This window comes from Medicago sativa, chromosome 3 (genome assembly GCF_051527215.1).
Source record: "Medicago sativa cultivar Bolivia chromosome 3, Bolivia_mono, whole genome shotgun sequence".
NCBI classification, from domain to species: Eukaryota; Viridiplantae; Streptophyta; class Magnoliopsida; order Fabales; family Fabaceae; genus Medicago; species Medicago sativa.
This window is the reverse complement of record NC_140751.1, coordinates 58,887,238-58,910,146: the sequence shown is the minus strand read 5'-3', so window position 1 is coordinate 58,910,146 and position 22,909 is coordinate 58,887,238. Positions and strand designations below refer to the sequence as shown.

At 38.0% G+C, this 22,909-nt stretch overlaps 1 long non-coding RNA gene and 1 pseudogene across 5 annotated transcripts in view; both read right to left on the bottom strand.

The window, feature by feature from the left end:
- The window catches only part of LOC146938645 (uncharacterized), a 44,504-nt pseudogene that overhangs the window by 8,963 nt on the left and 12,632 nt on the right, over positions 1–22,909 (bottom strand). The window lies entirely within an intron of this gene.
- LOC146938646 (uncharacterized) lies at positions 71–3,316 on the bottom strand. 4 transcript variants are annotated; one of them, XR_015031369.1, is made up of 6 exons: positions 3,016–3,316; positions 2,846–2,920; positions 2,638–2,742; positions 1,538–1,834; positions 804–1,202; positions 71–326 (listed from the first exon to the last, which is right to left on the bottom strand). It is a non-coding gene; the product is annotated as an uncharacterized LOC146938646 (long non-coding RNA). The 4 variants fall into 4 exon arrangements; XR_015031370.1 differs by having other exon boundaries at positions 1,538–1,830; XR_015031367.1 differs by having other exon boundaries at positions 1,538–2,742.

Below are 22,909 nucleotides of genomic sequence, written 5' to 3'. Positions count from 1 at the left end.
TAAACTAAAATTTCATATACGATGACTAATATTATCATTGAACCAAATTCCATATCAAACACTAAACAAATTCAAAGCGCTACAAAATCTTCTTATAAGCTACTTCAGATAACACGAGAGAGCCAACAACAACTTGGTTAGAAACATTCACAAAGCATCATCAGGTTCAACAACAGCTAAAGAGGCAATAATTTGGTCAGCAATCTCCACAAAAACCTCTTCAGATGTAGTGAACTCCATAGCTTGGTCATGTTCAACTCCAAAGCATTCCTTATTTTCTGTTTAAGCAAAATCACAAGTTTCCTCCCGTTCAAGCTGCTCAGATCCTGTAAAATGATCAACATCATGTTCAGATTAGTAAACAAAAGCAAATTATCATTGGTTGCTACTAAATTAGTAACAATAATTAAGAACCACAAGCATTAGTGTTCAGAGAAACCACTAATGTCAAAGCCTATATCAGGTTTTACCATCCTTACATCATTCCCACCACCATCACCAATTGCTAATGTTCTATAGTCACACAATTTTAAGATCTGCACAAGCTGTGACAGACAGTGGTAGAGCAAACTTGCATAATTTTTTAGGTGAACTGAATCAGAAGCAGCACAAAATTTCACCAACGGAAGAAAAAAAAATTATTAATCAGACACTGAAGCATAATCCGTCTACCTTGAGAGAAAACTTATGGACATATATTGGTTTACTAATCCTACAAAATAATATAATACCTAGACTCTCTTGGGTATAAGATAGTTTACATTAGAGTGTATAATGGTTCTGAATTGGACTTGAGAACCAACCTGACAGGGCTCAAAAAATTGTAGGCGGAAGATTCGGCGCAACACAAGATCGTCCCAACATCGGCACATTACCATTCTCCCTGAACCCATTCCTCCATTATAAATATGTTGACTGAGGTACAGTGGAAAGTATTCCAATACCTCCATACTCCCACTAGTTCTCATACGGACTTGAACGTCACAATGCCTATGCAAGTATCACGCCCACTATCGCCACTTTCGCGGTGATGAAGTGTTGTTCGCGCCCACTTTCATGGTGGTGATGAGATGTTGTTCAATTTGCTCCACAAGGCAACTTTTTGGCCTACTTTGGACCAGTAATTATATCAATCAAGTTGAGAATATATGAATTCACAACACATGGGTCCTTCAAGACCAATTCAGAACAGAGTAACAACACTGAATATTCAGATCAACAAAAAAAAAGTAAATATTTAACGCTAAAAACTTTCTATTACCATTGAATTTCACCAATCAACTACATCAATACGGAAATAAGGACAAAATTACAACCAATGACCTGAAAAACAAACTTTATTCTTACATACATGAAAATCAATCTTCCATATATAAAAATCAAACACCTAGATAGGAGTGGACAAACAAAAATTCTAAATTCAAACACCCTATAGTCTATATTCACGTATATCAGACTAGAGGAAGTTACAATTTCTTTGATCCCTCTATTGATTTTAAATAAATAAATAAAACAATAACATATTAGAAAATCACACCTCATCTATGGAACTGTAATATCCGCAATTCTTGAGTATTCCCTCAGAAACTTGGTACTATCATCAAAGGATCTACCACTCTCATAACTCATAAGGTTCACTAGCACCAAAATAACTTGGAGGAGGCTAGTTATAATACATATGTGAAGAAGAATAAGTGGGATGTAGATCATATTCATAAGCATAACTCCCTTGACCATAACTAGACTGTGGATCAACACATTCCCTCCAAGAATTTGAACTCTGCCTCCAACTTTCCTCCTTAGAACTTCTTCCCCCCATAGAAACTCACTCTTCCTTATAAAAAACAATCCAAACCAATCATATCTTTGTTCAAATACGAAAAACAAATAACATGAAAAGTTGCAAACAGACACCAATCTTATCTTTGAATAAATCACTACATTGCACAATTGATTGTAATATTCAATCACTATAATAAGCTTATTAAGCAGCTTATTACAACTCATTATATCAAAAGGAAAAAAATTACTAATTAGCTTATTATAGCAACGTGCAGCAAAAATAATAACAACTACTAAGTAAAAAGTAACCCAAAACAAATGGAATATCTAATTGATCAAATATATAATAGTAAAATCAAACAAAATCTGGTTTGCAATATTACCTGCTAAGAACTTCAGAGTCATTAGCTAGTGCTCCAATATAACCAAGTAGCTTATTATAGTTTTTTTGGTACAACCTTACTCTCTCTTTTTAATGCCTAAACTGCTCACAAGTGCTTATTATGATAAGCGCTTATACACAAGCTATTTCTATAGTAAAAGATCAAAAAAGTAATTGTTTTCGTATTCGTATAACCTATAAGCTATTTTCATAAGCCATCTAAAAGAACTTACGAAAATAAGCTGAAAACACCTTGTGAACAATTTGACAAACTGTTTTCATAAGGTCTCCTAAACAGTAGCACAAAATTTAGGTCATTCGATTAACTCAAATAAAGCAATCCAAACATGCATTCTTTCTAATTCACTTGAACATAAACCTTTTGAAACCATAATTGTGGTTTGTCACGGTCACGAACACTTCTGAAGTGAAATGCTATTACATGTTATTGAGATTCTAAAAGAGAAAATTACCGTAGCTTATATGGTATGGAAATTTGTAGCGCCTTTCATCATTAGACTGTTATCAACTTTGATTACTCCATTGTATCCAGGTTTCTTCGAGTCCCACCCCACCTTCTGTTATAGTACTCATACTCAGTCACCACATTAATCATATATCCCTCTTTCCTTTCTAAAAGCTATCAATAAGAACTATAAAGGGGCTTCTTTGTTTGGTTACCTGTACTAATTTGGTGCGGAACAAATCATCAATGAACACGGAATTGTGTTCAGCCTTTACAATTTCAACTTCAACCTAATTCAAATTCAATCGACACATATAATTTAAGAATCGCACACTGCACGAAGCTCGTAGCAAGAATATGAAAAACAAAAGCAAAAGATGCAAACCGTTTTGGGTCCTGACGATGAAGAAGAAGAAGAGGCTAAAACGTAGAATCGACGTTAACACGACTAGCGACGGTGAAGATGATGAAAAAGTGATGACGAGAAGCTCAATTAGGTGTGACGGTGGAGAATACGAGAATCGGTGGGGAATCGATTGGGTTTGCTGAAGTGAAACTTGATTGAGGGAATTTTGGAGTGAATAGATTGTTGAAGAATTGATTTGAGAATACGTGATGTGAAGCGAGAGATTGGGAAATTTTTGTAAAGTGAACTGGGTTTGGTTATACGCGATAATTATTTTGGTGAAAATTTTGTTTGACTATTTGGTTTTATGGCATGTTTTATGTTTGGTTTAACCTTTTAAATGGGCTTAAACCACTTAATATCTATTCAAGGAAAAAGCTTCCACTCCCTTCAGGTTTTTAAGTCAGGTGGATAACTGCCTACTTAAATTCCCTGTATTAATAAGTGATTTTTGTACTAGTGTCATTTCAAAGGTGTTTGAAGGCATGTGCTTGCAATTTTGGACAAAAGCGTTGACATTGTACTTTGTACGAACTGTACAACCACCTTCTCCACTACTCTGTTTTGTGTCCACGCTACAAGACAAGAAAACAGCTCCAGAATACGGCTTCGCCTGCATAGATGTTCCTTTGGATAAGGAATGGATTTCAAATTGGTTCTTCATAGGACAACAACCAAATCAGGCAAAAGATCATTGGTGAAAGATCAAGCTTCAACAACGACTCTTTAATGTGCTGGCAATTTCACAACGTCTCTTTCACACCTCTATATAAAGGAGTGAAGACTTAGAGAATTGGTAATGCTGAACGAAAGACTCACGACATTTTTACAAGTGCAAAACCTCTGCTGAAATTGTTCTGCATTCACTTAGAATTTATGTGTCTCAAAGTCATATCTTAGAAATTCTTAAGTCAATTGAGTCTGTATCTGATTTGTATTGTGAGCACCTCTGATTGTATATCAAGTGTTCAACCCTAAACAATTTTCTGTGTAATTTTGTTTAGCTAGAAGTCTCTTGCAGTTGTGCTTGAGCAGGGAAGTCTCTTGATTGTGTTCTTGAGCAAAGGAAGTCTCTTGCTTGTGTGCTTGAGCAAAGGAAGTCTCTGGCTTGTGTGCTTGAGCAATTGTAATCAGATATTACTCTTAGTGAAATCTCCTTGGAAGTGCAAGGGGGACTGGACTACTTCCGGTTTGTGGAAGGAACCAGTATAATTGCTTTGTGTCGTTCTTCTTCTCTCTCTCTGTTTTATTCCGCTGCATTTAGATTCTGATAACCACTTTAGAAGCTGTTTCACTTAGCTTCTGACCAGCGTGTTCAGTTTTTAGGAGAAACGAAGAATTTTCCAAAACACAATTCAACCCCCCCTTCTTGTGTTTTTCTCACCTTCAATTGGTATCAGAGCCTGGTTTGTTGTGTAACACTTAACCGTGCAACATTCAAAGATCTGAGAAAAATATGTCTACTCCTCCTCCTACTGGATCTGGTGATACTAGCTATAAAAATGTCTCACATGATTATAGTGATAGTAAGAAATCCAATGTTGGCAAGATTCCAAAATTCAATGGAGATGCTGAAGAATTTTCTTGGTGGAAAACCAACTTTTACAGTTATATCATGAGCCTAGATGAAGAACTATGGGATATTCTGGAAGATGGTGTTGGTGATTTAGTCCTTGAGCTGCTGTGGATAGAAAGAAACATACTCCTGAGTTGAAGAAACTCTACAAGAAACATCATATTATCAGAGGAGCTCTTGTCACTGCCATACCCAAAGCAGAGTACATGAAGATGAGTGACAAATCCACTGCTAAAGCTATGTTTGCTTCACTCTGTTCAAACTACGAAAGCAGCAAGAAGGTCAAAGAAGCTAAAGCTCTCATGCTTGTACATCAGTACGAGTTATTCAAGATGAAGGATGATGAAACTATTAAGGAGATGTACTCAAGGTTTCAAACCTTAGTCTCTGGGCTACAAATTCTAAAGAAGAGCTATGTTGCTTCTGACCATGTGAGCAAGATAGAAACCAGAGGTGACTGCCATTGAGGAAGCTAAAGATTTAAACACTTTAAGTGTCGAAGATCTTGTTAGTTCTCTCAAAGTTCATGAGTTAAGTCTCAATGAACATGAGTCTACTAAGAAGAGTAAATCAATAGCTCTTCCATCCAAAGGCAAGTCATCAAAAGCACTCAAAGTGATTGAATCTGAAGAGGAAGAACAATCAAGTTCAGATTCTGAACCAGATGCAACTGAAATGGTCATGCTCTCAAACAGACTTCAATATCTGGCCAAGAAGAACAAAAAGTTTCTAACCAAGAGGAGTAACTCCAGAAGCTCAAGGAAAGAAGATCAGAAGGGATGCTTCAACTGTAAGAAGCTTGGACATTTCATTGCTGAATGCCCTGATCTTCAAAAAGAAAAGACAAAGGACAAGTCAAAGAGCTCTACATTCAAACCAAGCAAATTCAAGAAGCAGATCAAGCAGAGTTTAATGGCAACCTGGGATGATTTGGGAAGTGAATCTGGATCTGATAAAGAGGAAGCTGATGAAGATGCAAAGATAGCTGTTGGGTTGGTAGCAACAGCAACTTCAGAAGCTGGATCAGATTCAGACTCAGAAGATGAAAATGAGGTATATTCCAAAATTCCCAGAAATGAACTTGTTGAGTCACTTAAAGAACTTCTTACACATTTTGAAGTAAGAACCAATGAGTTGAAGGATTTAAAAGAAAAATATGTTGATTTAATGAAACAACATAAATCAACTCTATTGGATCTGAAAGCTTCTGAAGAAGGACTTAGGGGCTTTGACTTCATTTGTAAAACATATGAAGACAAGCCCAGGTTCTTATGTCAGAAGCTACAAGAAAAGTGTAATGAGAAACCTTTAAGCAACCATGAAATTGCTCTTGAAGATTTTATCATATCTGGCATTGACAGAAGCAGAGTGGCTTCTATGATTTATAGCATTTATAGAAACAATGGCAAAGGGATTGGTTTTTCAGGAGGGAAACCAAATGAAATCAGTCTCAAAGCATGTTGTGAATGCATCAAGGAAGGTCTGAAAACAGTTTTTGTACCTGAAGGTGCTGAGTTGGAAACTGTTGTTCAATCAGAACCTGAAGCTTCTAGTTCTAAGGCTAAGATTACTTCAAAGCCAAAGAACTCTAAGCCAAAGGCTATGATCAAATCTGATTCCAAGACTTCAAAGATCAGGATCCTGAAAAGATCAGAACCTGTACCTCAGAGTCTGGTGAAACCAAAATCTGAGGTTCTGAAGTCTAAGTTTCAGAGGAAGACAGTTACTGCTTCTGAAGTACCAAAACCAAAGGTAATGGTTAATCAGAAGCAACCCAACTCACAGCACAAGGTACAAGGAGTGAAGAGTAAAGCCTTAAGCACTAACCTTTCAGGACCCATAGGACAATGGGTACCTAAATCTGAAAATGTCAATGATGCAGGTATGTCTAAGAGCAGCACCAAAGCAAAGATCATGGTACCTAGACAGCGGTTGCTCAAGACACATGACAGGAGAGAAGTCCAGCTTCCTTAGCTTAACAATGAAAGAAGGAGGAAGTGTGAAATTTGGAGGCAACCAATCTGGCAAGATCATAGGTACAGGAACTATTGGTAATTCCTCTACCTCGATTAATAATGTATGGTTGGTAGATGGTCTTGAACATAACCTTTTGAGCATTAGTCAATTTTGTGATAATGGTTATGATGTGCTTTTTGAGAAAACCAACTGTACAATAATCAACAAGGAAGACAAATCCATTGTGTTCAAGGGAAAGAGAGTTGATAGTGTCTATAAAATCAATTTTTCTGAACTGGCTGATCAGAAGGTGATTTGCCTTCTATCAGTGAATGATAAGAAATGGATGTGGCACAGAAGGTTGGGACATGCTAACTGGAGGTTAATCTCTAAGCTTAGTAAGTTACAACTTGTCAAAGGGCTACCAGACACTGACTATCATTCAGATGCACTCTGTGGTGCATGTCAGAGAGGGAAAATTGTGAAATCATCTTTTAAAATCAAAGACATTGTTTCAACCTCAAGACCCTTAGAACTACTCCATATTGATTTATTTGGACCAGTGAGTACTGCATCCTTGTATGGAAGTAAATATGGATTAGTCATTGTTGATGATTACAGCAGATGGACTTGGGTGAAATTCCTGAAAAGTAAGGATCATGCATATGAGGTATTCAGTAACTTCTGCACACAAATTCAAACTGAAAACGAGTCAAAGATTTTGAAAATCAGAATTGATCATGGTGGAGAATTTGAAAATGAGCCATTTGAAGCTTTTTGTGAAAAACATGGAATTATCCATGAATTCTCTTCTCCTAGAACTCCACAACAAAATGGGGTTGTAGAGAGAAAGAATAGAACTTTACAAGAAATGGCCAGAACCATGATCCATGAAAACAATTTGGCTAAACATTTTTGGGCAGAAGCAGTGAATACAGCATGTTATGTTCAAAACAGGATCTATATTAGACCTATTTTGGAGAAAACAGCATATGAACTCTTTAAAGGAAGAAAACCCAATATCTCTTACTTTCATCAATTTGGATGTACATGTTACATTCTAAATAACAAGCTCTACCTAAAGAAATTTGATGCCAAGGCCCAAAGAGGAATCTTCTTAGGTTACTCTGAAAGGTCAAAGGCATACAGAGTGTATAATTCAGAAACACTATGTGTTGAAGAATCTATGCACGTTAAATTTGATGACAAAGAGCTTGAAGATAAAACTTCAAAGCAAGGTGAAAGTGTTGTAGAGATATAGGTTCCTGAAGCTACTCCAGAACCTGATCAGATAGCTGAATCTGAAGAAAGTCCAAAAGCTGAACCCACATCAGAAGCGCAAGATGAAACTGCTTCTGATGAAGCACAAGATGGCTCACATCAAGAAGATCCTCCCATAAACACTTTCAAGCACAAGTCTTCACACCCTGAGGAGCTAATCATTGGAAACAAAGATAGTCCAAGAAGAAACAAGATCATTCTTTAGACAAGAAGAATCAATGATTGGACTGATCTCAATGATTAAACCTACAACAGTTGATGAAGCACTTTCAGATGATGGATGGATCTTAGCTATGCAAGAAGAGTTAAATCAATTTCAAAGAAATGATGTGTGGGATCTGGTACCCAAACCTCAGCACAAGAACATTATTGGAACAAAATGGGTATTCAGAAACAAGTTGAATGAGCAAGGAGAAGTAACAAGAAACAAAGCCAGACTTGTTGCACAAGGGTATAGTCAACAAGAAGGCATTGATTACACTGAAACATTTGCTCCAGATGCAAGATTGGAAGCAATCAGGTTACTTCTTTCCTATGCAGTTAATCATGGCATAATATTATATCAAATGGATGTCAAGAGTGCATTTCTTAATGGTGTCATAGAAGAAGAAGTGTATGTTCAAGCTTTTGAGGCAGAAGATGGCACATCAACAGCAAGAAGCTAAGGCAAGGGAATTAGATCTTCTTCAGAAGCAACAACTTCTTGAAGATCAGTTGAAGAAGCAAGCTGAAGAAATGGAGATGATGACGAAACAACTTCAAACCAAACCTTAGTTGCACACCTTTGTGTTTATTTTTTGTTTGATGTTTGTTTTAATCCTTTTCTATTTCCTGCTTCTGAATACTTCTTGTCTTAAGTTTCTTCTGCTTCTGAATTCTTAATGCTTCTGTTTCTTCAATATCTATATATTTTGTCTTGTTCTTATATATTCTCATTGTTTGATTTACTCAGTTATTCATGCTCTGATTACGTTCTTTGATGAGATTATAGGTTCTAATTTTTTTTATACTCTCTTATTGTTTGAGTTTTTCTCAAATCTTTTTGTCTTTATGTTTATTTTTTTGATAATGACAAAAGGGGGAGTATATGTGATAGTATTTAAAGGCTCTGAGCCCCATTAATGATATTTGAAAATTTTGAAAAACTTATAACTTTTTGTCTTACCTAAAGAGAGGTGTATCAAAAAGGGGGAGTATCAAATTTCAAATAAAATTAGTTGAACCACTCTTCTCATCTATAACTTATTTCATTTTAAGCTCTGAGATTATTATTGCGCGAAAAATGAATTTAATTAACTTGGATAGAACTTAGGGGGAGCTTACAAACCTCACCTTAAAGACTATCAGACTCAGGGGGAGTTTGAGCTTACAAACCTCAGAACCTCAAAGTCAACTTGTTAATTAGATTAACAACAATTGATCAATGTTAAATACTATTGTTTGTCATCATCAAAAAGGGGGAGATTGTTGGAACAAAATGTGTTTAACAATGAACCTTAAAGAGTTTTGATGATAACAAGGTATTAAAAATTATAAATTGGACTAGCTAATATTTGTTCAAGTGTACAGGACCTTAATTAAAAAGTTACATCATTTATTGGTTCTGAATGAGCAAATGAAGAGCAAAAGGAATCAACAAAAATGAAGCTTAGTGCTTCTGAAGGCAACTCGCTCCTGAAGAGAAAAAGCGCTCCTGAAGTCAGTATAGTGCTCCTGAAGAATAGTGCTCTTGAAGAATAGTGCTCCTGAAGACAAAGTGTCCAGAAGCCACATCATCAGAAGCTGCGTTATCAGAAGCTGTATCATCAGAAGCTGCATCATCAGAAGCTGCGTTATCAGAAGCTGCCTCATCAGAAGTCATTTCACCAGAAGCTGAAGATCAACTGAATTTGCAAAAGATTCAAGGATTGAAGAATCATCACTGCAAAAGCTGTCTATTGGATTCGAAAACACAACAAAAGATTAGTGGATTTTTGCAACGGTCATTTCAAAGGTGTTTGAAGGCATGTGCTTGCAATTTTGGACAAAAGCGTTGACATTGTACTTTGTACGAACTGTACAACCACCTTCTCCACTACTCTGTTTTGTGTCCACGCTACAAGACAAGAAAACAGCTCCAGAATACGGCTTCGCCTGCATAGATGTTCCTTTGGATAAGGAATGGATTTCAAATTGGTTCTTCATAGGACAACAACCAAATCAGGCAAAAGATCATTGGTGAAAGATCAAGCTTCAACAACGACTCTTTGATGTGCTGGCAATTTCACAACGTCTCTTTCACACCTCTATATAAAGGAGTGAAGACTTAGAGAATTGGTAATGCTGAACGAAAGACTCACAACATTTTTACAAGTGCAAAACCTCTGCTGAAATTGTTCTGCATTCACTTAGAATTTCTGTGTCTCAAAGTCATATCTTAGAAATTCTTAAGTCAATTGAGTCTGTATCTGATTTGTATTGTGAGCACCTCTGATTGTATATCAAGTGTTCAACCCTAAACAATTTTCTGTGTAATTTTGTTTAGCTAGAAGTCTCTTGCAGTTGTGCTTGAGTAGGGAAGTCTCTTGATTGTGTTCTTGAGCAAAGGAAGTCTCTTGCTTGTGTGCTTGAGCAAAGGAAGTCTCTTGCTTGTGTGCTTGAGCAATTGTAATCAGATATTACTCTTAGTGAAATCTCCTTGGAAGTGCAAGGGGGACTGGACTACTTCCGGTTTGTGGAAGGAACCAGTATAATTGCTTTGTGTCGTTCTTCTTCTCTCTCTCTGTTTTATTCCGCTGCATTTAGATTCTGATAACCACTTTAGAAGCTGTTTCACTTAGCTTCTGACCAGCGTGTTCAGTTTTTAGGAGAAACGAAGAATTTTCCAAAACACAATTCAACCCCCCCTTCTTGTGTTTTTCTCACCTTTAATTGGTATCAGAGCCTGGTTTGTTGTGTAACACTTAACCGTGCAACATTCAAAGATCTGAGAAAAATATGTCTACTCCTCCTCCTACTGGATCTGGTGATACTAGCTATAAAAATGTCTCACATGATTATAGTGATAGTAAGAAATCCAATGTTGGAAAGATTCCAAAATTCAATGGAGATGCTGAAGAATTTTCTTGGTGGAAAACCAACTTTTACAGTTATATCATGAGCCTAGATGAAGAACTATGGGATATTCTGGAAGATGGTGTTGGTGATTTAGTCCTTGAGCTGCTGTGGATAGAAAGAAACATACTCCTGAGTTGAAGAAACTCTACAAGAAGCATCATATTATCAGAGGAGCTCTTGTCACTGCCATACCCAAAGCAGAGTACATGAAGATGAGTGATAAATCCACTGCTAAAGCTATGTTTGCTTCACTCTGTTCAAACTACGAAAGCAGCAAGAAGGTCAAAGAAGCTAAAGCTCTCATGCTTGAAAATTTGTTTGAGTCATTTCAATTGGTTTGTATAAGTCCTTGTTTCAATCTCATGTCAAAATCCATTTCAAAAATTGCATTTGAAGTCATTTTGAGTCAGTTTAGCCCCTAGGGGCATTTTAGTCTTTTCATGTGTTAAAACTCTGTTTAGTTCCTAAAAGTTGTCTCTGAGTCTTTTCAATATACTTGTATAAACTTTTGCTTAATTTCCTGTTAAAAATCCATTTTAAAACTGCGTCCGAGTCATTTTGAGTCGTTTTAGTCCCTGGGGGCATTTTGGTCATTTCACATAAAATTTCTGATTCATTTTAATCTGCTTTGTTGCTTTTAATCGTCTCGCTTTACGTTAATTTTCAATTTACTTTTTCAATTCAATTTTAGTTTTAATTTTCATTTTGGTCCTCATACTTTTGTTATTTGCATTTTAATCCCTTTTTAAGTTTGTTAAAGTCAAAGTCAAGGAGTGTTCAAGTCAGGTGCCACGTGGCAAGCACCCATTGGTCCAATCCATACACATGGCATGCTATAAAAGGCAGTCAACAGGTCAATTTTCCACAGTCACCAATCATTTTCTGCACAATCACCACAAACACATTTCGTTTTCTCTCTCTTCACCAAAACAGATCAAAAGCCACAAAATATGAAGAACACGATGAAGATCATCATCATCTTCAAACCCTAACCGAATCTGATTATCACAAAAAACCTTCAATTCTCACCAATATCAACAGCACCGAACCATAATCATCACAAAAACATCGAATCTCTTTTCAATTTCACAATTACAGTTCGAATTTACAAAAAAAAAAAGAGGAAAAAGCTCTCAGAGATTCCAAGGAATCATCATCATCAAGCTTCACCTTCGCAATTCCAACGCAGAATCATCATCAACGACGATGAAACTCACGCGATCACGAAGGATTTGAGGAGAAGTGGGAAAGAAGGATCAAATTCGAAGTCGTATCAGAGAAAAGGAAGAATTCGAAGTTCATCAGAAGAAGAACAACTGAAGAACTCACGTCTCCTTCGTTCGTCTCATCTCCGACCTAAACACAGGTATCAGACTCTCCTCCCTTTTCTTTTCGTCCTTTTTCCTCGAAAATCTAAAGTGTTTGCTTCATACATGTGTTGTTGCTACGAATCAAAGTAGATCGGAACGGTTTAAGAGCTTTCCTTCAAAGAATCATTTAAACAAAAAAAGAAGAAGAGTTAACAAAAAAGAACATCAACGCCGTGAATAGTTTTTCTCCGATCTACGTTGATTCGTGAGTCTTTTTAAGAAACTAGCCTTAGAATCGAAAAGAGGAGAGAAAGAGCTTTAGAAATATGTGATTAGGTGTTAGATCTGGGTAGTTTGAAGCTCCGACGCGGCGGCGCCACCGTCGGCCACCGCGTCGGAGAAAGGTTGAAGATGACCGGTGTTAGGTCGGAGAAGAGAGAGTTTGCAGACTCTCTCTCTCTAAGAACATTGTAGAGAGAGGAACATGTGTGGTTGTGAGGGTTTTCCCCTTGTTTTTAGCTTATATACCTGCATGTCAATCACACGCGCGCGCGTCCTTGATCTTACCATGTGCTGCTCGTTCAGGACCCTTAGATCTAGGGTTTTGATGGAGCTGGATCCATCCAACGCTCCTAGTGCGTTTGGATAGTCCAGGATCCATCAAGACCTTGGGCCTGAACCTGTTCCTTGCAGATCTTGTGATTTCTCTTGTTTTTTGCTATTTTACACTTCGTTTTATCATTTTACACATCTGATCATATTCAAACTTGCTTAGAAAATTCTATAAAATTTGTATGTGTTCCTTGTAATTGTTGTGATGGTTTCATACATTTTGTTGACTGAAAATCTTGGTTAAAAAATAGGTGACATTTTTTAGTTAATTGTTCATTATATTTGTTAAAACTTGCGAAAATTTTACATGTTTTGTTCTTTAAAAAACTCTAAAAATTTGCATACATATTTCTTGGTAGTTTTATGGTATTTTTGTAATGATTCTAGCCTATTGAAAATTGATAAAAATATATGTGGAGTTTTCTTGTGATTTTATGTTACTTTTTGTTAATTTCTTGTGAAATTCTTGCATATTCTTGATCCTAAAATCTTGCTATGGTATATTGACCCTTGGTATGAGAATTTACAATGTGTATGCCTCTGATTTGGTGCTATACTTTACTGTTTTGAAGTTTGATTTGTTAGTTTCGTGTTTTACAAGTTATGTGAATATTTCTATACAAAAATAAAGTGTAAAATGTGCCTAAAAGTGTGTCATAACTCTTGGTTTGAATATGTGTCTATAATTACCACATTGTGGCTGCAATAAAGTCTCTTGAAAAATGCTATGATGAGAGAATAATAGGTCATGTGCATATTAAGGAGTTATGGTGAACTTTTAGTACATTTTAACACTTTATTCTTGTCAATCTTACCACTTTTGTTTAACACTTTCTTGCCTCATTTCTTTATCCTATTGCATCTTGTGATACTAACCATTTTGTTCATCATTTCATAAGCATTCCCATCTCATCTCATATTCACCTTTTATCTTCTTGCAATTTAAATCTTCTACCAAGGCTTAGAATGTAAAGACTTAGGAATTTTGTACTATTTTTTTGTGCTTTTAAATTCTTGCAAGACCATAGCATGTATCTAGGCCAATGATGTAAAGGACAATGGACTCTAATGATGTACACCGACACAAGCACCGACACATGCACACACATCACTTTAGGTATATAGCTAGAATATGCATGTTTAGATGTATGTTTAGGATTGTATGTTTAGATGAATGCTTAGGATTTACATTTAGAAAAATCATTTTCCAAAAAACTTGAACGAACTTCACTCAAATAATTTTCCAAAGAAACCTTGGGATCAAAATCCCGTTGAATTTTCCTTTTATTTTCTTAATCAACCTTTAATGAATTTTAACCATACTTAGACCACATTTTGCAAAATAACTAATCTCACCTCACATTTTTCCAATCTTATGCCCTTGAGGCCTCTTTTCCTCATTCTTCAAATTCCAATTTTCAAACTTAAAATCAACCAACAAAAACAAAAAACATCTTTTGAGAGAGAACTACGGTGGATTTGATCCCTTAAACGGGTACGTAGGCAAGGAACAAAATTCCTTCAATTCAATTAAAATAAAAATCCAAAAACATTCTTCTCCCTCCAATTCTTCACTTAGAATATTCTTAGGTTTAATAAATATCATTTCAAATAGCATTTTAAAATAAAGCGCGCGCGTAGAAATTAAAGACGGTTCCTATAGGATACTATAGTCGTTATGGGTGCCTAACACCTTCCCGTAGCGAAAACAACTCCCGGACCTCGATTCTCAAGGGTTTTGCTTACTTTTTCCCTTCCCAAGAAAAAATAAGATATCACCGGTTAAAAAGGTTCAAACGTAATCGATGTTTGACACCCGAAAACCAAGATAAAACAGCTGGCGACTTCACTGGGGAGATTCGAGAGTTACGCCTAGTCTTTATTTCCACGCTTGCGCTCTTTTTACTTATTTCTTTTACTTGCTTTCCTATGTGAATAAATGTTTAATTTTCTTGCAAACGTGTGGGGTGAGAATATCAAAAGTCCTGCACTCGGGCTGAGTGAACTTAGGATTTAGGAGGGATATAATCGACAATTCATTCCGGGGGTTGCCTCGTGTTTTGGATTATGCGATCAATCCCACATAGCTAAGGCATTTTGGGGGTGATGTTGTCGGCGCGTGTTGTCGCGTTTAGGCACTTTACTTCTAATTGTTCTATGACGCTATGAACCGTAGATAACCAAACCCGTCCATGGCCATTTTCTAGGACGTAGTGCGGAGGCTAAACCGAGTGTTGTCTCGAGTTTTAGTCGTCACGCGATACTACACTCAAGTTAGACCTTCCACAGATAATCATGGAGCGAGTGTTGTCTCGTGACACCGTGATATACGTTGGAGAGGTTGCAACTTGGGAACTTTTTAGAACCCGGTTACTATTTCCTAAAGCCTTAGTTTCATCGGACGTCGTGTCCACCCATGACTCCTCGACTTTGAATTTCAACCCACCATGTTTTCTCCGAACTTGAACATAATCATGCATTCATGCATACATGCATACATGCATAAACTTTTTTCCATGCATTTATCGGAGGACTTAGACAAGTCATCTTTTTGAACATCACGGATGTGAACACCAAGTGATACCATCTCAACTAAACTTCTAGTTTTGCTCAAGATCTTCAAATAAAACCGCGTTTCTCCGTGATGTTCGTAACCACTTTGACAAAGTCCTCTGACAAAAAAAGAGTCTTTTTGCATTTGCATATCATGCATCATATGCATCATTCATCGATCACAAATGGCTTCCCGTGCTCATTGTCTCCTGGTTCTTCTGCCGCAGTCTGAAAGGTGGCTCGTGCTCGCAAGGTTTACCAACCAGATAGAGTTTATCAGACAAGATTGTACAAGAGAAGAAACATGGCTAACCTTGAGGAAGAGAATGCCAGCCCCTCGGGCCAGCCCATTGAAGAGTCTAACCTGGACGAAATTCTGAGGCTTATTAAAAGGAGTGACTATAAGATTGTTGACCAGCTGCTGCAAACTCCGTCAAAAATATCCATCTTGTCTCTGCTCTTGAGTTCAGAGGCTCACAGGAAAGTGTTGATGAAAGTATTGGAACAGGCCTATGTTGACCATGAAGTCTCCGTGGATCAGTTCAATGGAATAGTGGGTAATATTACTGCTTGTAATAACTTGAGGTTTGGTGACGATGAGCTCCCCGAAGCAGGGAAACACCACAACTTAGCTTTACATATCTCAGTACACTGCAAGTCTGACATGATATCCAATGTGCTGGTGGACACTGGATCATCTTTAAACGTAATGCCTGAGTCTACGCTGAGACAGTTGAGTCATCATGGAATTTCTCTAAGAGGAAGTAGCTATCTGGTTAAGGCTTTCGACGGATCTCGCAAGGATGTTCTTGGGGAAGTAGACTTGCCAATCACCATTGGTCCTGAGACATTCCAGATCACCTTCCAGGTTATGGACATCAATGCTTCTTACAGTTGTCTCCTCGGAAGACCGTGGATTCACGACGCTGGGGCAGTAACTTCTACTTTACATCAAAAGCTCAAGTTTGTGAAGAACGGTAAGATTGTCATTGTGCATGGTGAAGAAGCATATCTGGTTAGCCAAGTGTCATCTTTCTCTTGTGTTGAAGCAGGATCCGCTGAAGGGACGTCATTTCAAGGCTTGACTGTTGAAGGTGCGGAGCCTCGAAGAGCTGGTACTACTATGGCTTCATTGAAAGACGCCCAGAAGGCTGTTCAAGAAGGGCAAGCTGCTGGCTGGGGCAAAGTGATTCAGATTTTGGAAAACAAGCGTAAAGAGGGCCTTGGATTCTCCCCGACCTCAGGCGTTTCAACAGGGACTTTTTACAGTGCTGGGTTTATCAACGCTATTGCTGAAGATGCTGCTGAAAGTAGTTATGTGCCTACATTTGTTATACCAAGAGGCACTGTGAGAAATTGGGAGGCCATTGATGTTCCTTTAGTCATGCATGCTTCCATGTAATGTGTCTTGTTGCTCATGTTTTTCTTTTTTTTCAAAATAACAATCCCTTCGCTCTGCCCAAGGCGAAAGTGATATCATTGTAAGGGCATGTTTGTTTCGGCATTGCCGTCATCAATAAAAGTTGTCGTCTTTCCCACCACCCTTTGTTTTTTACTCTTTTTTTAGTGCCTTTTTCCTTGTAAATAATGGTAATGCCAGAAAGAACCAAAACATCTGTATTTTCTTATTAATTTCAAAAATCTGCATAGAAAACATTTTTTCTAAAATCATCCCAATCATATTATGCAGATTGAACCATAATAAACCCGTTGAACACAGTGACCCTATGGTTCCTCCAAATTTTGAATTCCCTGTATATGAAGCTGAAGATGAGGAGGATAATGAAGAGATACCGTATGAGATCACTCGACTGCTTGAGCAAGAAAGAAGAGCCATTCAGCCTCACCAGGAAGAGATTGAGCTCATCAACCTGGGTACTGAAGAGAACAAGCGAGAGATCAAGATTGGTGCTGCACTTGAGCCAGAAGTGAAAAAGAAGATTACTCAGCTTCTCCATGATTATCCAGATGTCTTTGCATGGTCCTACGAAGATATGTCGGGTCTAGATCCCAAGATTGTGGAACATCGGATACCGACAAGACCTGAATGTCCTCCTGTCAAACAGAAATTGAGAAGGTCTCGTCCAGACATGGCTCTTAAGATCAAGGCTGAAGTACAGAAGCAAATTGATGCGGGTTTCCTCATGACAGCTGAATATTCTGAGTGGATTGCCAACATTGTACCAGTACCAAAGAAAGATGGGAAAGTTCGAATGTGTGTTGATTATAGAGATTTGAATAAAGCCAGTCCAAAAGATAACTTCCCATTGCCTCATATTGATGTGCTTGTTGATAGTACTGCTCAATCCAAAGTGTTCTCCTTCATGGATGGTTTCTCTGGCTATAACCAGATACGGATGGCACCTGAAGATAGAGAAAAGACGTCCTTCATCACTCCGTGGGGAACGTTCTGTTATAAAGTGATGCCGTTTGGCTTGATAAATGCTGGTGCTACCTATCAAAGGGGTATGACTACTCTGTTTCATGATATGATTCATAAAGAGATTGAAGTATATGATGATGATATGATTGTGAAGTCAAGTGATGAAGAACAGCATGTTGTGTATTTGAAAAAGATGTTTGAAAGATTGAGAAAGTACAAGCTGCGGTTGAACCCTAACAAGTGCACATTTGGTGTACGATCTGGAAAGTTGCTAGGCTTCATTGTCGGCCAAAGAGGCATTGAAGTTGATCCTGACAAAGTCCGAGCCATCAGAGAGATGCCGGCCCCTCAAACTGAAAAGCAAGTCAGAGGTTTCCTCGGACGCCTGAATTACATTTCAAGATTCATATCTCACATGACTACTACCTGTGGACCAATTTTCAAATTACTCAGAAAGAATCAGCCTGTTGTATGGAATGATGAATGTCAGGAAGCTTTTGATAGCATTAAAGAATACCTGTTAGAGCCACCTATCCTTGTCCCACCAGTGGAAGGAAGGCCTTTGATTATGTATCTATCAGTGTTAGATGATTCAGTGGGTTGTGTTCTCGGTTAGCAAGACGAGACTGGAAAGAAAGAACGTGCTATCTACTATCTGAGCAAGAAATTCACCGACTGTGAGACTCGGTATACAATGCTTGAAAAGACTTGTTGTGCTTTAGCTTGGGCTGCCAAACGCCTGCGTCATTATATGGTGAACCATACAACTTGGTTGATATCCCGAATGGATCCAATCAAGTACATCTTCGAGAAACCTGCTGTTACTGGAAGGATTGCACGTTGGCAAATGTTGTTGTCTGAATATGATATTGTGTACAAAGCTCAGAAAGCAATCAAAGGAAGTATCCTTGCTGAGCATCTTGCTTGTCAACCTCTTGATGATTACCAGCCAATTAAGTTTGATTTCCCTGATGAAGAGATTATGTATCTGAAAGCAAAAGACTGTGAGGAACCACTGATCAATGAAGGGCCGGATCCCAATAGCAAATGGGGATTGGTGTTTGATGGTGCTGTTAATGCTTATGGTAAAGGAATTGGGGCCATCATTGTAACACCGCAGGGGCACCACATTCCTTTCACCGCTCGAATAACTTTTGAATGCACAAACAACATAGCTGAGTATGAAGCATGCATCTTGGGCATTGAAGAAGCCATTGACCTGAGAATTAAACACCTTGACATCTATGGAGATTCTGCACTTGTTATTAATCAGATAAAGGGTGAATGGGAGACTCATCATGAGAAGTTGATCCCTTACCGTGACTATGCAAGGCGTCTGTTGACATACTTTACAAAGGTTGAGCTGCACCATATCCCTCGGGATGAAAATCAGATGGCTGACGCTCTTGCTACTTTGTCTTCCATGTTTCGTGTAAATCACTGGAATGATGTGCCCGTGATCAAGGTGCAGCGTCTTGATAGACCCGCTCATGTGTTTACTATTGAAAATATACCAGATCAAACTGATAAAGGTGTGAACGATGGAAAACCTTGGTATTACAACATCAAACAATTCTTGCAGAATCATGAATATCCACCTGGTGCTTCCAACAGGGATAAAAAGACTTTGAGAAGATGGGCTAGCAGATTCCTTCTGGACGGAGAAATCCTATACAAAAGGAACTATGACATGGTCCTATTGAGGTGTGTTGATAAACAAGAAGCTGAGAAATTGATGCATGATGTACATGACGGTACTTTTGGGACCCATGCTTCGGGCCATACCATGTCAAGAAAACTGTTAAGAGCCGGCTATTACTGGATAACTATGGAGCGTGATTGCCACAAACATGCTAAGAGATGCCACAAATGTCAAATTTATGCTGACAAGATTCATGTGCCTCCACATGCTCTCAATGTTATGTCTTCCCCATGGTCTTTCTCTATGTGGGGCATTGACATGATCGGAAGAATTGAACCAAAAGCTTCCAACGGACATCGTTTCATTCTAGTGGCAATTAACTATTTCACCAAGTGGGTTGAGGCTGCCTCCTATGCAAACGTGACCAAGCAAGTGGTTGTCAAGTTTATCAAGAATAACATCATCTGTCGATATGGTGTTCCCAACAAAATCATCACTGACAATGGTTCCAATCTGAACAATAGCATGATGCAAGCTTTATGTGAAGAATTCAAGATTGAACATCACAACTCTTCTCCTTATAGACCTCAGATGAATGGTGCAGTTGAGGCCGCTAACAAGAACATCAAGAAGATTGTTCAGAAGATGGTCACTACCTATAAAGACTGGCATGAAATGCTACCTTTTGCCTTGCATGGTTACCGTACTACAGTGCGCAGTTCAACCGGGGCAACTCCTTTCTCTCTTGTATATGGTATGGAAGCAGTTCTCCCTCTGGAAGTGGAGATTCCATCTCTTCGAGTAATCATGGAAGCAAAATTAACTGAGGCTGAATGGTGTCAAAGTCGGTATGATCAATTGAATCTGATTGAAGAGAAACGTATGGATGCTATGGCTCATGGACAGTTGTATCAAGTGCGAATGAAGAATGCTTTTGACAAGAAAGTCCGACCTCGAGAATTCAAGGAAGGCGAACTTGTATTGAAAAGAAGGATAAGCCAGCAACCCGACCCAAGGGGCAAGTGGACACCTAACTATGAAGGTCCTTATGTTGTCAAGAAGGCTTTCTCTGGTGGTGCTTTGATTCTTACACACATGGATGGTGTTGGACTCCCAAATCCTGTTAATGCCGATATAGTCAATAAATACTTTGTCTAGAAAGAAAAGAACAGCGTGGTAGGTCGAAAACCCGAAAGGGCGGCCTAGGCAAAAATGCGCTTCCCGGTGGATCGAAAACCCGAAAGGGCGATCCAGGCAAAAGTTAGGGACAAAAAAAACGAATATGAAAAAGCTCGCTGAGATTGTACGCAACTCAGGCAAGAATGAGCGCCTCGATGAGCCGAAAACCCGAAAGGGCAGTTCATGCAAAAATGAGGTTGACAATAAAGACAAGTAACTATATCTGGCAAATCACCATCACCCCTTGGAGCATCTGCAACTGTCAATGATCGTCTTCATCAGAGGTTTTTGTACTTGTGAATTCAAAATTTCTATCAAATGTAGCGGTCATCGTGTTCAATGTATCACCAACCAATAAAATTACCATTTTCCAAGCTTTGTAAATCCATGAAGTCATGCCTTTGGCTGACTCTCACTCTTCTACATCAATTTGAGCCTGTGCTATTTGTTTGAAACTCTATTTTTCTTTCTACTTTCAATGCTATATACAAAATACTTTCTTTCTATATTGATAATGTCAATGTCTGAAACAAACATCTTTGAAAATTGAAAAATATGTTCCTGTCTATTTTGAAAACAAACATGAGCAATAGGGTACATTTCAATGAAACATGCATGAACAAATGAATGTCAACGTCTATTTCAATACATGTTACAAGCAGGTTACTCCCCAGGATGATCTGTGGTCAATGGCAAGAATGAAAAAAAACAGAATGAAAATGAAAAAATTGAAAAATAAAAATGAAAAGCTCGCTAAGTTGAAAACCCGAAAGGGCGGCTTAGGCAAAAATGAGCACCCCGCTGATTGACAACCTGTGAAGGCAATTCAGGCAAAAATGGGGCAATGAAAAGAATCTTATTCCCCGGTGAATCGAAAACCTGAAAGGGCGGTTCAGGCAAAAAAGGGGATTGAAGAATGAAAGAATGAAAAATGAAAATGAAAAGCATTGACCACAGATGCGAACATCCAATGTTTACCCAGCATTGACAAGCCTAGCAACGGCGACCTGTATCCAAGAATCTCCCAAAGGTCCCTCCTCTAAAAGTTTATATTGCCCTCAGCCATGGTTTTGATACGTCTCTCAACGACGGTCTCTCCAAAGAGGTTTTCCCCTGTGAATATGTTGCAGCACGAGCCACTACGTGCCCAATCTTCCAATGTTTTGTCTATCTCCGCGAAACTTCTCTGCCAAATTACAAACCCCAATCATGCATTTCAAGCATTCATACATGCATAATCATGCATTTTATGTGCCCATACATTTAATAATCTCGTTATACCATACATACATGCTGCATTTCCAATTTCAACTTTCAATCCAACTCAGTTTCCACTTTCAATTCAGTTCAATTTCCACTTTCAATTTGAATCAACATTCGATCTCCAATTCAACTCAACTTCAATTTCCAATTCAACTCAACTCCCAATTTCAATTCAATCCAAATTTCAACTGTCAAATTCAATTTCAATCTCCAATTTCAAACCAATCACAATTCCAATTTCAACTGTCAAAATCAATTTCAACCTTCAGTCCAATTTCAATTCTCAATCTCAATTCAAATCAATTTCCAATTTCAATTCAAAACTCAATTTCAATCCCAATTTCAATTCAATTCAATCTCAATTCGAAGCAATCTCAATTTCAATTCAATTCAATCTTAATTCGAAGCAATCTCAATTTCAATTCAATTCAATCTCGATTCGAAGCAATCTCAATTTCAATTTCAACTCGATCTCCAATTTCAATCCAATCTCAATTTCAATTCAATTCAATCTCAATTTTCAATCCAATCTCATTGTCAATTTCAACTCTCCAATCCAGTGTCTATGTCTATGTCTCTAATCAATCTCTCTTTCAATCTCAAACTTTCAATTCAATTCGAATCAATGTCAATTCACTCTCAATTTGCTTTTGGGCCAACAAAAATGGTCATGTCTATCTTCAAATCAAGTCAATGACAATTTACCCTCAATTGGTATCTTGTTAAATCAGACTTCCAATTTGTATCTTGTTACTGGTCAAGTGACTAGTTCGATCCAAAGAACAACTTGTACCTACTTATATACCTATACTTCCGGGCAAACGACAAGTTCGATCCAAAGAACAGTTTGTACCCAGCTTATGCTTTGCTATCAGTCAAACGACAAGTTCGATCCAAAGAACAGTTTGCACCTACCTACATGATGTGGTGATGATCCAACGGCGAGTTCGATCCAAAGAACAGTTTGTATCTACCCTTTTTGTCTATATCTCCAGCCAAACAGCCAGTTCGATCCAAAGAAC